The sequence below is a fragment of the Pelodiscus sinensis genome, chromosome 31, assembly GCF_049634645.1.
Source record: "Pelodiscus sinensis isolate JC-2024 chromosome 31, ASM4963464v1, whole genome shotgun sequence".
Lineage (NCBI taxonomy): Eukaryota > Metazoa > Chordata > Testudines > Trionychidae > Pelodiscus > Pelodiscus sinensis.
Genome location: NC_134741.1, coordinates 7,354,985 through 7,368,283, shown reverse-complemented (window position 1 = coordinate 7,368,283; position 13,299 = coordinate 7,354,985). Strand labels below are relative to the sequence as shown.

General features: G+C 52.6%; 4 non-coding genes across 4 annotated transcripts; 2 read left to right on the top strand and 2 right to left on the bottom strand.

Moving 5' to 3' along the window:
• Positions 1-5,831: 5,831 nt before the first annotated feature.
• On the bottom strand, positions 5,832-6,047 carry LOC142821655 (small nucleolar RNA U3). Its single transcript, XR_012898343.1, has one exon. It is a non-coding gene; the product is annotated as a small nucleolar RNA U3 (small nucleolar RNA).
• Positions 6,048-7,961: 1,914 nt separating this feature from the next.
• On the bottom strand, positions 7,962-8,044 carry TRNAL-UAA (transfer RNA leucine (anticodon UAA)). The gene has a single exon. It is a non-coding gene; the product is annotated as a tRNA-Leu (tRNA).
• Positions 8,045-9,594: 1,550 nt separating this feature from the next.
• Positions 9,595-9,668, top strand: TRNAT-CGU (transfer RNA threonine (anticodon CGU)). The gene has a single exon. It is a non-coding gene; the product is annotated as a tRNA-Thr (tRNA).
• A 3,250-nt stretch (positions 9,669-12,918) lies between these two features.
• Positions 12,919-12,992, top strand: TRNAI-AAU (transfer RNA isoleucine (anticodon AAU)). The gene has a single exon. It is a non-coding gene; the product is annotated as a tRNA-Ile (tRNA).
• Positions 12,993-13,299: the final 307 nt, after the last annotated feature.

Below are 13,299 nucleotides of genomic sequence, written 5' to 3'. Positions count from 1 at the left end.
AAACTTTTCCCACACACCCTAGATAGCTCAGTGGGTAAAACGTGAGATGCTTAATTTCAGGGTCATGGGTTCAAACCCCATTTTGGGTGATGACTTTCTTTAACTCACATTCTCATCCTGCAAGCAATTGGCGCTCAGTTTTCACCAGGGTTTTAGAAAGAAAAAGTCTAGTCCTGGGGTCCAGCTTTAGTAGAAGCAAAGAGAGAACCAACTGCAATTTCCATCTTCTGAGGAGAAGGGAAGAGGATTTTCTTCTCCTCAGTTCTAGCCACATCAGCCCAGGGAGGAGAAAAAATAACCCTTCGCCCGCTGATTGTCCCCCGTCAGCTTCTGTAGCTTCACCTCCTGCCACAGCAGCTCCAGCTTTGAGCTACAAATCTCAAGGGGCTGGTGAGGAAATGAGGAGCTGGCAGCTCGGGTTAGTGGCTTCCCTGAGAACAAGAGGTGGAGTGTTCACAAGGTGCATTCCCCTCCCCACAGAGCAGGGTGTTAGGAACAGAACAGCCAAGTTCCACCCCCACCAAAGTGTGTTTCTGTGGTGCAGTAGTTATCATGGTTGCTTAACGTACAAAAGGTCTCTAGTTCAAAGCCAGGCAGAAACACAGGCTCTTCTCTTATTGGAGCTCTCCTTGGTGGCCAGGTAAGTGCAGCTCCTGTTGTCTGGCCTGTGCCTGGGATGAGCCCAAATCCCATGTGACAGGGGAGTGACATCAGCTGAGAATGCCCCTTGGTGCCAGCCTGGGGAAGCCAGATGGGTCAGGCTGGGGGCTTGTGGCTCTGCCTCCCCTGCCCTTGGAGGCTGGCGTATGGGGATGGCTCTTCCTGCTGCCTCCCTTGTGTGACTGGCCCAAGGAGGAAATGGGGCAGAGGAGGTAAGCGAAGCTGAGGGGGGCAGGGCATGAGCTCAGCACCTCTGTGGGATTCAGTGGGGTAAGCAGAGCCCCTACCCTCCGTTCTGCCAAAGCCTGTGGGGTGGGGCCGACTGTGGGGAGGCAGAGTCCTGTGCCTGTCCCAGGAAATCCCAGGGATGCTCCTTGCAGCCCAGGAGAAGAAGTCGGAAGGAAAACAAGTAAAGCAGGTCCCCGTGGGCATGACCTGGGGTACCAGTTTGGCCCAATTGAGTGAGGGGTGGTTGGTGACAAGGGCAGCGCTCAGGACTCTGAATGCTGCAATCTGAGACCCCTTTCCTGCCTCCCTTCCCGGGCTGACCCAGTGGTCGAAAAGGGCTGTGGCTGCTGCCGGCAGGGAAGAAGCTGGGAGGCAAGGTGCTGGCAGCAAGAGATTCCAGCTGCTTCTTTGCCCTGGGTCTCAGTGCACCATGTCGCCCACCAGCCACCTTGACCAAACCTCAAACCAGCTGGACTAGCCAGCCCACATCACAGTGAATCACTAGCGGCCCTGTCAGAGAAGAGCCATTGGAAGCTGCAGAAACATCCTTGCATCCACCTGAAGCTGGCTAGCTCAGTTGGTTAGAGTGTGGTGCTAATAATGCCACAGTCACAGGTTCAAGCCCCATGCTGGCCTTTGGGGTGTTTGGCTCGGTGACTTCCCTTCCTTTAGCTGTCTGCTATGGACAGGGAAGCAGAAACAAGCAAAAATGTGAGCTTTGCAGGAAGCAGGGCAGAGATCTGGTAGGAGTCTCCAGTCTGCACAGCCCCAGTGTCTAAAAGGGCCTTGGCACCTGTCTTCCTGTCCTCAAAAGCAGGGGAACTGATGCCCAAATTCCTGCTGCTGCAGTGGCTACCTCAAGGCACCAGGTGGGGGGCAGGCTCTGGAGCCCAAGCCACACGGGGAGACTCAATATGTCTGGGAGGCCTGGAGCGTGTGAGCCCTGCACAGAGGCTGCTGCTGGGGGCCTGCTTCAGTGGCCCAGCAGCTCACATTCCCCTGAACCAGCTTCTCCCCCTGGAGCCACCCCCCAGTGCTGCTGAGGCCCCTGACATAAGGCAGTGGGATCACCAGAGGAAGGTGTCAGTCCTAGCCTTAGCCCTGAGCCCCACCTCCCCTTCGCCTCCACCCTCCTCCCAGGTTCTTTCCCCAGTTCTACATTCCCCAGAGAGTTTGTTTTTTCAACAGGGAAAAGTCCTGTTTGTGTTACCAGTAGGGGAAGGGGGAGAGGAAAGTGGGAAAGGGGTGTGTTGGGAACGGGTTGGGGGGGGGGGATTGGGGTATGTTGGTGGGGGGGGGGGGAGGCACAGAGGACAAAAAATGAAGAATCACGTTAGTTTAAACCAAGGGGCTTGAACTAGCAGCCCCAGACGCCCTTTCACCTTCAAAACAGCACATGGGTGAGAGTATGCAACTGAAGCACATGCTATTTAAATCCCTGCTTCTATTTAAATCCCTGCTTCATTTGCAACTCTGGTGTCTCTACTGTCTCTACTTTGCATTCTTTGCTAGAAATAACAACACAGTCTAGACCAGTGGTCCCCAACCTTTTGGAGCTGCCCAACACCCTGGGGCAGGGCCACACATGCACCCAGGGCAGAGCCACCCATACATCAAGGCTACGTCTACACTGGCATGATTTTCCAGAAATGCTTTTAACGGAAAAGTTTTCCGTTAAAAGTATTTTTGGAAAAAGCGCGTCTACATTGGAAGGATACTTTTCTGGAAAAGCACTTTTCCGCAAAAAAGCCCCAATAGTCATTTTCGCGATTGTGGCTTTTTTGCGGAAAAGAAATCTGGGCTGTCTACACTGGCCCTTTTCCAGAACAGTTTTCCGGAAAAGGACTTTTGCCTGAATGGGAGCAGCATAGTTTTTCCAGAAAAGCACTGATGATTTTACATTAGACAGCTGGCAAGTTATTCCGGAAAAGTGGCTGATTTTCCAGAATAAGTGGCCAGTGTAGGCACAGCCCATGTGCCTAGTACCAGTGCCACCCATGTACCACACCCCCAGGGCTGGCACCACCCCTGTGCCATACACCCAGGGCCAGCACCACACCCATACACCGTGTGCCCAGGGCCTGCTCAGCACTTGCTCTATACACCTGGGCTACGTCTAGACTGGCCCCAAATTCCGGAAAAGGGATGCAAATCAGGTAAGTCAGCATAGGGAAATCCGCGGGGGATTTAAATATCCCCCGCGGATTTAAATAAACATGGGGAAAAGCCGGAAAACGTCTAGACTGGCCCGATCCTCCGGAATAAAGCTCTCACACACTCCCCAAATCCCTGCCGTGAGCCTCCCACACTCCACATTTTAATTTCTTACAGGTACTGTCCTATCACAACCCCTCCCCCAACTTCCTACCTTGATCCTCCCTCCGCCCACAGGGTGGTGCCCAATAGAACAGGCCCTGTAAGAAATGTGTCACTTTCACCCCCTGGGAGCAGCTCAGCCATGCAAAGGGGCTGCCTGGGGCAGGACATTAGCCCTGGAGGGCAGGGGTGGGTGTGGCAGTGACATCACAAGGGCCTTTTGCAGCCCCTCAGCTTATTGGCTAAAGGAGGTTGGGAGGTGATGACCTCATAGAGAGTCCATGACAATGGCCAGGTGGGCCAGGCTGCAGGGCAGGGGTCATCAAAGAGACCACACCCTGCCGCTGCCCTCCCCGCCCATGGCTTTGCTGCAGGGAGTCTCCTTCCTGAGAGTTGCCCTTGTGGCCTTTTTGGAGCCTTCTCCTTTCCCAGGACTAACTGACCTAGAAGACAGACGTCCCTGTGGAGAAGGGAAGAGCCTCCAAGGCCAAACTTAACACAGCAGGGGAATTAGCTCAAGTGGTAGAGCACTCCCTTTGCATGCGAGAGGCAGTGTGATCAATACCCACATTCTCCAGTGTTCAGGGAGATCATCGTCATCATCTTTTTACTGGCAGAGCCAGCCAGGGGCTAAGTGGCTGCCCTAGCCCCCCTCCCCCACTTCCTAGTTGCTCTCCCCAAAAGCCAGCCACACTGAGGCAGAGAGCTGCTGGACAGTAGCCCTCCTGGGCCAGGCAGTGCCAGGAACACTGGAGGCAGGGGGCAGGTGGGGCAGAATTAGCTCCATTGGAAAAGTGCTGCCTTTGTGCCCGAGAGGGAGCTTTCCCAATGTCCATTGGTATTTCCTGGGGCTCTGTGTAGGGGATTGGGCTTGGCCATCTTCTCCACAGGAAATGCCTCTTCTTTGGTAAGCAGCTCCCAGGAGCTCATGGAACTTCTTCTTCTCAGCTTGGGAAAGGGACAAGCAAGGGTCAACGGGACAGGGGTTTATGTGATGATGACAAGGGTGCAGAAATTATTTTTTCTCCTACTAAAGAACCAGGGTGAGAGAATGAAACTGATAAGTAACCAAGTTAAAAATAGACCAAAAGGAAGCATTTTTGCACCCAGTGGAACTCCTTGCCAGAGGATGTTGCAAAACCTGAAATCTGCAAGAAGGCCCAAAACAAAATTGGATAATTTAATGCAGGAAAAGTCAATCAATGGCATTTAACCGGGATGGACAGGGCAGGTGTCCCTAGCTGGTGCATTCCAGAAGCTGGGAATGGGAGATGGGAAGGATCACTTAATAACTGTCTGCTGTCCTGAGACAGGATTCTGGCTAGTTGGACAACTGGCATGACCCAGTCTGACTGCTTTGATGTTCTGTTTGGCTGTTCTTGTCCCTCTGGACAAGGGAGAATGGTCCCCGGTGACGGACCGGGCCGTATCTGGGCACAGCTGAGGGCGTCCGCTCAGGGCAAATTGCTCAAATCTGGGGCTCCTTACAGCCCCCAGACTGGTGACCTCTCCAAATAGGCCACAAACCAGTCTCAGAGTGCTTCAGCTGCCTGCCTGAAGCCTCACGAGCAAAACCCCTCCGACACCTCAGCAATATCCATGCCCCAGATGGCCCCGGGCCTAATACACAGGTGGGGGGTCCTAGCACCCAATCCCACCTACCCCGAACAAGTCCTGTCTGGTTCCAAGAAACCAGCCACAGATCCCTGGTCAATTTACCCTCTGGACAACTGCCTAACCTTTTATTTCACTATCACACGTTACAGCAGCTGTGACCCAAGAGGTTACTTCAGGCTCCTTCCCACCTCTCCCTCACTGCTAAGACAGCACCTGCCATTTTCAGAAGGGGCAGAGATGGGTGACTCAAACTGCCCCTCCCCTCTGCTGTGTGGGCAGCCCTGCAGGAAGCTCTGTGGCACACACAGCACTAGCCCAGCACAGTCAGGTCGGCACAAGATCCATTGGTTTGCTTTGATTGTTGAAGGAGACAACACAGAACTGGCTCCAGCCCCCACTCAGTAACCTGGGGAAATGACCCACCAGGCCTGGGCCCCTCGGAGAGGCAACGATTCCCCACTGGCCAGGGCAGAGCCTCCCTCTCACGCAGTCATGGAGCCTTCTCCCCCTGGTCCTGCCTCCCCTGTCACTCAGCTCTCACTGCTCGGTGCTGCCAGGGAGGGGCCTCACTGCTAGTCAGTGTTCCTGTTCCAGGAGCAGGGTGAGTTTCATCTTGTGCACCAATATTGAGTCTGTGGGTGCCTGTTCGGGGGTGAGCCCCAGCGGCCTCTGCCAGTTACTAACAAATATCTTAGCTACACGTTATGGGAGAAAGACACTAACCCAAGGGATAATTAATACCTGGCTGCTCCTAGTATCTGTCTCCCCCAGGGCCACTAAGGAACAGATGAGGGAGAACGCATGAAGCAGATCTAAGAGACTAGCTAAGTTGAATGTGAGAAGCACAGGGAAAAAGACCCAAAAGCTGGTGAGAGAACAACATGAAGACATCAGGATCAGGGTAGCACATGTAAAACCAGGAATTCAAGAAAAGCCAGGACAGGATTATAAAGTGAAATCCCTGCTCCTTTCTACTTGAAAACTAATTTTAAACATTTTGACAGTAGCCAACCACTCAGCTTGTGCTCTCTTCCTCCAGCTTCCCAACAGGAAAGAAGGAACAATCATCAACAGCAGACAACAATTACATTGAAACAACACTATCTGCTTGCTTCACTCTCAGAAGAGAACACTGTCACTCATCCTCATGGCTAGCGAGACCAACCACTTTCAGCTGTATTTCTCTAGTTACCAACTATAGAAATGATCCCTGAAAGCACAGTCTTAACAGCAGCCTGCTCGCTACACACCCACATTCATGTGCATTCACTTTCTCCTCATGAGGAATGTTTTCACACAACATCTGTGTGAAACAGAAATAATGTCAGCAAAATGCTTGTCCCATTCAAACACACTCCACCAGGTTTAGAAATCTGCATATTAGAATATGCTCCATGTCCCTGTTTACAGAAACACGCCTCCTGATTAGCATGTGGAGCACCTGGCAGCCAATCAAAATCTCCTGATGTTTCTTCCTGAAACTGCAGTTCCTGGGGCTCCTCTAAGTCAGTGGTAACAAACTGCCAGTCCACAGCCCACCAAGGGGCCAAGAACCCCTGCCTGCCGGGCAGAGGTGGAAAATAACTAAGTAGAAATACTTGATCACACTGCTCAAGACCTTTTTTGGGTATTTGTACTTTACTCAAGTAATTTATTTTGGTCACACTTTGATTTTTATTCAAGTTATTTCATTTTTTTTAGACAATATTGTACTTTTTACTCCACTCCCATTTCCAGAGGCGCTGGGTTACTCACGACTCACTTCATTCTGATTTGCTAAAGCCCAGCTGCATGTGCAAGCACCAGTCATCCAAGAAACAGCCAATCCACAGGCACAATGCCCCTGCCAAGGAAGAAGCCTTTTAATAGCTGCTCCAACACCTTGTCATTCAAACCCAGTATCCCTGCAGGCCCTGCCAGCCTGAGACCTGAGCGAGCAGGGCGGCTGCCCAGGGCTCCATGCTGGCGGGGGAGAGGTGAGGGGTGATATGAGCAGTCTCATGTGACCTTACCTAGGCCAGCAAGCTACATAGGAGGGAAAACCAGCAGCGGGGGTCAGGGGGGACAGAGGCACTTACTTGTGTCGGGTGAATCCTCTGCTCTTGTGGGAGCAGCAGCAGGCTGGGTGGGTGCCGGGGGCAGGGGCTCCCCATTCCCCCTGGGACAGAGGCCCCTGTGGAAGCCCTATAGGGGAAGGTGGGGCAGGCTGTGCTGGAAGAGGCTGGGGGTGGGTTACTGAGTGGGGTGGGGACTGAAGAAAAGGACCCAGAAGCCTGATGCTGAAACTCCCCCTCAGTCTGGAGTTTCACACCCTGACGGATCAGAATAAAGTGCCTCAAAGGAGCTACAGCCCCACAGCCCAGCCTAGGGATGGCTCAGCCAGTGGGTTAGAAGCATCGGGACACAGAGAGACTCAGGAGCTGCTCAGAGACAACCACTGGCGAGAAGCAGAACAATTCCCAGAGCAGTCGATTGGTTCTGGCTCATTTTCTGGGACTTAAGGAGAACAACAAAGTCCTGAATCAAGTATCAGAGGGGTAGCCATGTTAGTCTGAATCTGCAAAAGCGACAAAGAGTCCTGTGGCACCTTATAGACTACCTGAAGTGTAGGAGCATAAGCTTTCGTGGGCAAAGACCCACTTCGTCAGATGCATCTGACAAAGTGGGTCTTTGCCCACGAAAGCTTATGCTCCTACACTTCAGTTAGTCTATAAGGTGCCACAGGACTCCTCGTCGCTTTAACAAAGTCCTGAGTCTCCACCCTGTGACTGGCCCCTGCTCAGCCAATCAGAACTGGGACTAGAACTGGAAGGCTGTGTCTACACTGGTCGGTTATTGCGCAAGAAGGGCCACACTGCCCACTCGCTCTTGTGCAAGAAGTTTTATAGTAAAGTGTGGTAAGAAAGGGCTTCTTGCGCAAGAGCTCAGGACAGGCATTTCTTGCACAAGAGAGCATCCACACTGCCATGGATGCTCTTGCACAGAAGCACAGCTCACACACACCAGCATGGATGTGTTCTTGCACAAGAACCCACCAGTGCAGATATAGCCCAAGGGACCTTCAGAGACAAAATCCAGTCCCCTGCCGCACAGCAGGATTAAACACCATCCTGATCAATGTCTCGCCAAAGAAGGGAAGTTACCAGGAGTGGGGTTTGAACCCACGCAGACAAACGTCTATTGGATCTTAAGTCCAACGCCTTAACCACTCGGCCATCCTGGTGGGGTGGAGGAGAGCAGACATGAGAAACTTTTCTCCCCAAACAGCCCAGGGACTCCCTCTCAGAGCATGTGCCCATCCCATCCCTGTACCAGGGCTTCCCACCGCGAGGGCGAGAGCTGCCCCCTCCTCACAGCAAAGAAGGAAGCAGGGAAAAGGGAAGAAAAATGAGACAAAACCCAACGTCCCCAGGGATTCCGAGGAACAAAGGCCTGGTGGGGAAAATATGCCCCCTCCCTTCAACCAATGTTTTCCCTGCCTTGCATTCGGCAAGCCCCCAGGGATCAGGCCAGTGTTTCCAGCCTTTGTGTTTATACCATGGACAGACAAACCATTCACAAACTTTTGCCAGACCAGTAACATTTTATTTACATATCACTGCGCATGCACAGACTGCACTGAGCACCGCACCGGGCTAAAATCTACTCACCACGGGCGGGTAGATTGCCCTAAGTGCCGAGCCCTGCATATCTGCATACGCATTATGCAAATAAGTGTAAATATCTGCAAACGCTGATCTGCTCACTCCCCCAACCTCGCACATGCTGGGAGCTGGGAGCAGTTTCCCTGGACCCAGGCTGGAATCAAAGCCACCTCTGCTGGGAGCAGCCCTGGGCCAGATCCGCCCCTATAGCCCTGGGGGGCTGCTCTCTGGGGAAGGGGAGGGAGTATCTCTTACCTGCCCCCGCAAGGGGCAGGGACTGGGCTGGGGGCACTGCCCTGGGAGAGGTTCCTACATTGCACCGGCCCTGCGGGAGATTCCCCCTCCTGGAAGGTGGCACTGGGGGAGCTCTGAGGCTCCAGGGCAAAGGCCTCCAGCCCCCCAGTCCCTGGGATTAGGAGGCCCTGGAACCAGGCCCCCTGGAGTAGCATTGTGGCCGGGGGGCTCTGACACACAACGGGGCTGGCCCCAGAGCCCAGGGCCTAAGCTTGCCCAGGCTCATACCAAGGGGCTTTCTGTGGTGCCGGGCGGGGGAGGGAGGCCAGGCCCAGGCCGGTGGGAGAAGGGGCAGCGCCTGCCAGGGCAGCAAGGGGAGCTGCAGGGAGCGAGACGCGGCGTTTCTGTCTGGATCACTCAAGGGTCCTTCTGCGGGTGAAGCGCCAGTGACACCCCTGTGCTGCTGGGTTCCTCTGCCCCTCCCATTCGGGGGACTCTTGCCCTGGCACTCATGAGAGGGCCAACATAGGCAAAGCAGCCTGCCCCAGGCACCTTCCATAGCTCAGCTGGCAGAGCAGAGGCCTGTAGCGGGTGCTGGGCAAGTGCCTTTAGGTTGCTGATTCAACTCCAGCTGAAAGGAGAGATTCTTCTCCCTCCCCTTGGCTGCAGGCCCGGCCTTAGGACCAGGCGGCTGCCTTGTGTCTGTCCCTTTGGGGCCTGCTGCTACAATTGACAAAAAGGTTTTGGGTACCAGCTGCCAATCAAATGCCTTGGGCTGCGCAGGCCTTGAGTCATGGCAAGAGCTGGAGGGGAATGGGGAACGGCTGCACTTTGGAATGGGAAGGGGGGGTCTGGAACCATAAAGTAGAACAGTTTTAGGGCTGCTTCCAAGGAGGGCACCATGGCTTAGTTGGCTAAAGCACCTGCCTCGTAAGCAGGGGATCCTGGGTTCAACTCCCAGTGGTGCCTTGTTCCCAGGTCAATGGGTCTTTTCTTCCCACCATTCTTCAACATGTATCTGGAGTTGGTTTTACCTTCAGTTGACCTTGGTGGTGCCCTCACAGTGGGAGTAGGATAGTAGCAAAGAGCAGGAGGTTCCCTAGGGGTTTGATTTAGTGAGGCTCATAGAGACTACAGCTACACTAGAAGTTTTCTCTGTAAAAAAAATGTTAATGAGGGACTCAATTGCATGAGTCACAACCTCGTTTGCATATTTTCTGCCAATGGGATTGCTGTGCAAAAACAAGCAGTGTGAACATTTTTTTTGCACAAATTTCCCTTTTTCCACAAGATTCTTATGCTCCCAAAAAAGAGGTATCCTGATCTTGCAGAAAAAGGGGGTTTTGTACAAACAGAAAACTTCCATGCTGCTTGTTTTTTGCACAACAACCCTAGCACAAAACCAGTTTGTCAGAAAATATGCAAATGAGATCATGACTCATGTAAATGAGACCCTCATTACCAGGGCTCTGCAAATAATGTAATCTACTTGTCTATGGATGTAAGTAATTACATCCCGGAAGAGCTGGAGCAGAGCGATCTGCACATGCGCAGAACGATCTGCGTGTGCGCAGAGCGCAGAACCATGCGAAACCGCGTGGCTGGTGAGCAGAGCTCCCTGCTGCTTGGCAAGCCCTGCTCATTAGCACATCTTTTGCTGAGAAAACTCACAGTGTAGACACAACCGGAGACTCTGGTGCTGATCATGCAATAGAAGCACATTATGTTCAAACAGCTGCCATGTGAATGTACCTGAAAGTCACAAGGATCAATGATCTGTGTGAAAGGCAGGTGGCCAGTAATTAGAGCCCCATGTATGTTGTGTGCACAATGGAAGGTAGGAATGTGCACCGGGTAGTCTGATAATTGTGTTTAGTGAAAAGTAATAGGTGTAATCGCAGTGCGCAGGAGGGTTTTTCTTGTGCAAGAAGGGGCAGTGTAGATGCTCCTTCTGGTGCAAGAGTCTCTTCTGAAAAAAATGGTGGCTCATTAGCTATGCAAATGAGGCTCAGTAATATTCCAAACTTAGCTTCATTTGCATATTACTCATGGAAGAAGCTGTGAGTGTAGACATAGCCCAGGTGTCCCTTCTGATGGGACTGGCAGGTTCTTCTCCGGGGTCTCAGAGTTTGGGTACCTTGTTGGCCTAGGAAGGGGTGTGACCAAAACACAGGCTTCTCTGTGAGCAAGATTTAAACCTGCACAGGGAAACCCTATTGGGTTTCTAGTCCAATGCCTTAACCACTTGGCCATCACAGGTCTGAGACTTAACAGCTCAGGGAAACTGGTAAATAATTCCAGTGACCAGGCCTGACGTCACCTGACAGAATTCACACAGCAAACCATTTCAACAATCATGCAGAGGAGTCCTGGCTGCTCTGGTCTGAGGCTGCCTTGGAGGTGAGTTCTGCTTCCAGGGCTTCTCTCCTCCTTCTTGGTCTTCTCCCTTCCTTTCCCTTTTCCTCCTTCTTCCTCTTCTCGTTTCCCCTTTTCCTTCTTCTCCCTGGTCTCCTTCTTGGACCCCAGTTATTAGAGTGAAAATTGAGTCCTGTTTAACCAATTATTTTAGTTTAATTTTATTAACCAAAGATAACATACTATTATGATTTACCTAACCAATCATATCCCACCACCTTTGTTGATTTTCCCCCAGCAAGTTAATGATACAGCAGACAGAAACAGTTACAAACCAGACAGTGATCACACAGACAAACAATAGGAAAGTGAGGATGATAATCATAGAATGCCAATTGCACAAACACTGATAAGCAGTTTTTTGCCAGACAAAGTGCTGTTAACTAAGTTTTCTCTACCCACCCTGAGATCTGTTTCTTACTTGGTGACAGTGGGTGTCATTAGGATCCAAGCCCCTTCTCACAGCCTAGTGTGACCCTATTGAAATGCTATTTGGATGGAATGTGAGCCCAGGCTCTACAGTTAATTGCTGCCTCTCTGCAGAATGGTAAAGGTTAGATTTGCTGAATAGCTAGAGGCCTTCCAATGGATACATATCGTTACAAAGAACCTTTCCAAGCATGAGATACCAGAACCCACAAGCACAGTCAACACAACTGCAAAGGGACTCAAACCCTGTAGTTTTCCAACCCAAAGTCAGATGCTTTATCTTTTAGGCCACACAGTCTTGGCCTGTTTACAAATGGACTTTTTGAAGTGTGTAAGAAGGGAGCAGTCTAGCTAGCCCCCCCCCTTTGTTCTACCAAAGCCGGTGGGGTGGGGTGGGGTGGGGTGGGGTGGGGCTGGTTATGGGGAGGCAGAGCCCTGTGCCTGTCTCAGGGCGTCCCAGGGAGGCTCCTTGCAGCCCAGGAGAAGAAGGGGGCTCTGGGTGGAAGGAAACAAACAAAGCTGGTCCCAGTGGGCATGAGCTGAGGCTCCAGTTCAGCGTAATTGAGTCACTGCTGGCTCATGTAGGTCCCATGTTGTAAGGAGCAGCACTCAGACTCTGAATCCTGTGATCTGAGTTCAAATCTCAGTGGGACTTGCTGGGGTTGGGTTGGTTGCTGCAAAACCCTCCAACTTTATGAGCTTTGGGCTCCTTATCTACAGGCTCCCCAGAGAGAGAGTTTTGTGTCCGATGCTCCCTGGAGCTCAGTCTGATGCTATGGTCTGCCTGGCTGAGATGGGCTGGGCCCTAAAACTTAACCTGCCTGGAGCTTGCTGCTTACCCTTGTGGTCTCTTGTGTGGTCCCCAGGAGCTGCCAGGCTCTGACTCTTGCCCCCCTGGCGCTAGCAGGTGCCCCCCCTCTAAACAATCTTTTAAATTGGTCTTTCTGGTCCCTCTCAGGGTATTTTTCTCCTCAGCAGCAGAGCACAAGAGAGAAGCTGTTGCCAGTGGCCCTGCAAGGCAAGATGAGCTTTGCCTGCCCCCCTCAGCCTGACTCACTACTTGGCCCCATTCCTGCCTCTCTTCACAGGCTGACCCACTGGTTGAAAGGGGCGGCGGCTGCTGCTGGCAGGGAAGAAGCTGGGAGGCAAGGTGCTGGCAGCAAGAGATTCTGACTACCTCTTTGTCCTGGGTCTCAGTGCGCTATGCCAGCCACCAGCCACCTTGACCAAACCTCAAACCAGCTGGGGTAGTGAGCCCACATCACAGTGAGTCACTAGTGACCCTGTCAGAGAAGAGCCATTGGCAGCTTCAGACATCCCTGCAGCTGCCGGAGGTGCCTTTCTGAAAGGGCCATTTGTAAACTCAGCTCCTGAAGGCTGGCTAGCTCAGTTGGTTAGAGCGTGGTGCTAATAACACCAAGGTCATGGGTTCAAGCCCCATGTTGGCCACACATTTGTTTGCTGTGGTGACTACTTCTGTCCCTGCCAACCACACACTTTAGCCTGCCTGCTATGGACAGAGAAGCAGAAACAGGCAAAAGGCTGAGAGCTTTGCAGGACTCAGACCAGAGAACTGGCAGGAGGAGGCTCCAGCCTGCACAGGGCCTTGGCCTGGCCTGCTTTCTCCAAGAGTAGGCAAAACTCTTCTCTTCCCTCCATTGTCCCCAGTGGGGTGACCTGATGCCCAAATTCCTGCTGCTGCAGTGGCTGGCCCAAGGCTCCTCCAGCCCGAGGCTCCAGAGGCTCCATATGTCCA